This window comes from Acyrthosiphon pisum, chromosome X, assembly GCF_005508785.2.
Source record: "Acyrthosiphon pisum isolate AL4f chromosome X, pea_aphid_22Mar2018_4r6ur, whole genome shotgun sequence".
Classification (NCBI taxonomy): domain Eukaryota; kingdom Metazoa; phylum Arthropoda; class Insecta; order Hemiptera; family Aphididae; genus Acyrthosiphon; species Acyrthosiphon pisum.
Genome location: NC_042493.1, coordinates 129,044,961 through 129,048,025, shown reverse-complemented (window position 1 = coordinate 129,048,025; position 3,065 = coordinate 129,044,961).

Sequence of the window (3,065 nt, the reverse complement as noted above, 5' to 3'; positions counted from 1 at the left end):
TATAAGCCCAATAAGTTATGAAATGGAGTAACTTGAAAACGTCTGCTCTGAGAGTTTGAAAGCCCACAACATACCAGTGAGATTCTGAAATACAATTTAGATTTCATTCATGAAATTTGTTCAAGAGATTTTTTGTGCAGTTTTACATGTTTATTTTTTTTAATATGGTCACATTTGGAGAGTTTGCTTTAGTTCCACCACTGTGAATGGCCCTAACCACTTAGATGCTAATTTTCCTTTACTTGTTTTTTCTTGCACTATGATTTTATCACCTTCATTGATTTTCAAAGACACAGATGAACGATCAAATCGCTCCTATGATTTCTGTTTTTATTTCATTTGTTGCTCTGTTACCATCTGGTGCGTTTCTTGCATAAGACGTTTCATTTCGTATTGGTCATCTTGATAGTTATACTGAGGTTCTGGCATACGACTTAGCGAATTTGGTATTGATAACGGATATGCGTACACCAATTCATGTGGTTGAAACCCTGTGAAGGTATGTACTGAATAATTATGACAGTGCATTGCATATGGAACATGTACATCCCAGTTTTGCGGATTTTATCCGTAATAGTTCCGCAAATATTCACCAAGGGTGAACAAAACAAATGTTTTGTGATTATATAAAACACCTGATAATTGTTCACATTGATTGTTGCAATCTCTGTTATCTGGCATTTTTGTCGACGAAGTTCTTTTCCAAATCAGTTTCGGAATCCAAATGAAATTCCTTTCCTTGCCTTAAAATCTGCCGATACACAGTGAGCTAATGAGATTCGATCATCTACGGGAAGCAGATTTCCAGTTCGCTCGGCAATGTTCTTCGTAGGACACAGTTTAGTTTCATCTGCTTTCAGAAATGCTTGATAACCAGTATCACCTTTCCCCTTCAATTCTAGGTCTAGGTGTTCGTTATCTACTGATTTTAAAGAGGTTCCATGAGTTTCTTGAGGTTCTGACTGGTTGTAATGACTCGATGAGGTTTGACCTCTCTTAGTTACAATTTGAATACAGCTCAGTGCGTCAGAATTTGTATTATTCATTCTTGGTTTGAAATGAATAGTATACTGGTACTCTTCCAGCTTGAGGAGCCAACGAGTGAGTCTTGATCCTGAATCGGTAATATTAAACAACCATACTAGTGCTCGATGATCGGTAATTATATTGAACTTTTGCCCGAATAAATAAGGTATGTACGTTTTAATTCCCTATACTATACTGGTTAGCTCCTTCTCAGTTGTGTTGTAGTTGACTTCTGCCTTATTTTATGATACGAGATGCAAATTCTATTGGAAAATATTTTCCTATCAGTCCTTGCGACAGTACACATCCGATCGCGTAGTCACTTGCATCACAAGTCAAGTTAAATGTTTTAGAGAAGTCCAGATACTGTAATATTGGAGCCTGTGTTAAGAGGTCTTTTAAATGAGGATCTGGCTTGACTCCTTCGTCAGTGATTTAATGTTCGAGATAATTTACTTCTTTTCGGAGAAATTCGCACTTTAGTGGTTGACGTTTGAGATTGTATTTGCGGAGTCTCTGAAAAATCTTAGTTATTTCTGTGAATCATCATTTAGATCTTTTGCATAGATGATCATATCATCTAGCTATATGAATGCTTTGATTCCATTTAAACCGATTAAAACTGTATTCATGAGTCTCTGGAAGGTCGTTGGAGCTCCCTTCAAACCAAATGGCATTCGTTCAAATTCGAAATGTCTCTGGTCTGTAGAAAACGCCGTCTTGCTACAGTTGGAGAGATCTATTGGAATTTGGTGGTACCCATGGGCTAAATCCAAGGTACTGTAATATTTTGACCTCCCTATTTGGTCCAAAATGTCCATGATGTTTGGAAGTGGGAAAGCATCCCCTATCGTGACCTCATTCAGTCAGCGAAAATCCACACAGACACGGTATTTAACCCGGCCATTGACGTCAGGTTTTTTCGGGACTACTAGGAGTGGAGCGTTCCAAGGTGAATCACACCTTCCCGTTCGAGGACCTCCATTTGGTCTGTTATTTTCTGTCTATGCCTTTCAGCCTTTGTTGTAAACGGTAGGGCTTCACGTCAATTTGCGATACCGCTTCTGAGGTTTTGATCCCATGTGTCACCGCTGTAGTCGCCGACACCCGATCTCCTTCTAAAAAGAATATGTCCAAGTAATATTGACAGATGGCCACTATTGATCCTTTTTCTTCCAAATTTAGATGATCGGTTCTAAGTGCTTCTTCCAATCATTTCAGTGGACTACTGTTTGAATGAGGTTATTCTTGTCGATCCGTGACTTGTACCGAATGGATTAGAGCTTCCCTGAACTCCTCATGGACCAGTTCCTTTAAATTGGGCGTCTTTAGCTTTATCGTTTCTTCGGTTAGGTTGATGAGTGTGGCTAACACCCTTTTCTTTTGTACTCTGGTTACAGCGTTACTTCACATGACTGATTTCGTGATTTCTTGACTTTCAATGATGATGATTTCGTCTTCTGCGTGATTCCCTGCTTCTATTCCTATGAGGGTTTCAGTGCGGGGTTGTAGCACTATTTCAGCCCCGTCAGGAATGATGACTTCATTAGTCTGATAATTCAGAATGATTTTGTTTTCCTCCATAAATGGTCGTCCAAGGATACCATCGTATTGGGATTGGGAATGCAGAATGAACTACTTGGAACATTGCAACTATAATTTTATCCTTGATAAATAGTTCCAATTGTGTTTGTTCCAGTGTGTGTACTATCTGGTCATTAATGCCTTTGAGCCTTTCAGATGATTTATGACATCTTCATACATGATTGTCTGATCAGTGAGAGAAGATATTTTTATTAGATTAAGCTCACTCCCAGAGTCTAAGAGTAGCTTCGATTTTTTGCTGATGGTCTGTTCAATGAGGCAGGTTAGATGATCTCGATTTAATTCTGCTTTAAAGTAGAGGATTTGTCGTTGCTGGTGTTTTTTAACTCGCTAATCGGAAACCCACCGCTGGCTGCTGGTTTCTGCTGGTTTCTGCTGGTTTCCCTGCTGGTCGCATTCCTTTTTTGAGTATACATAATTACTTTTACGGCAAT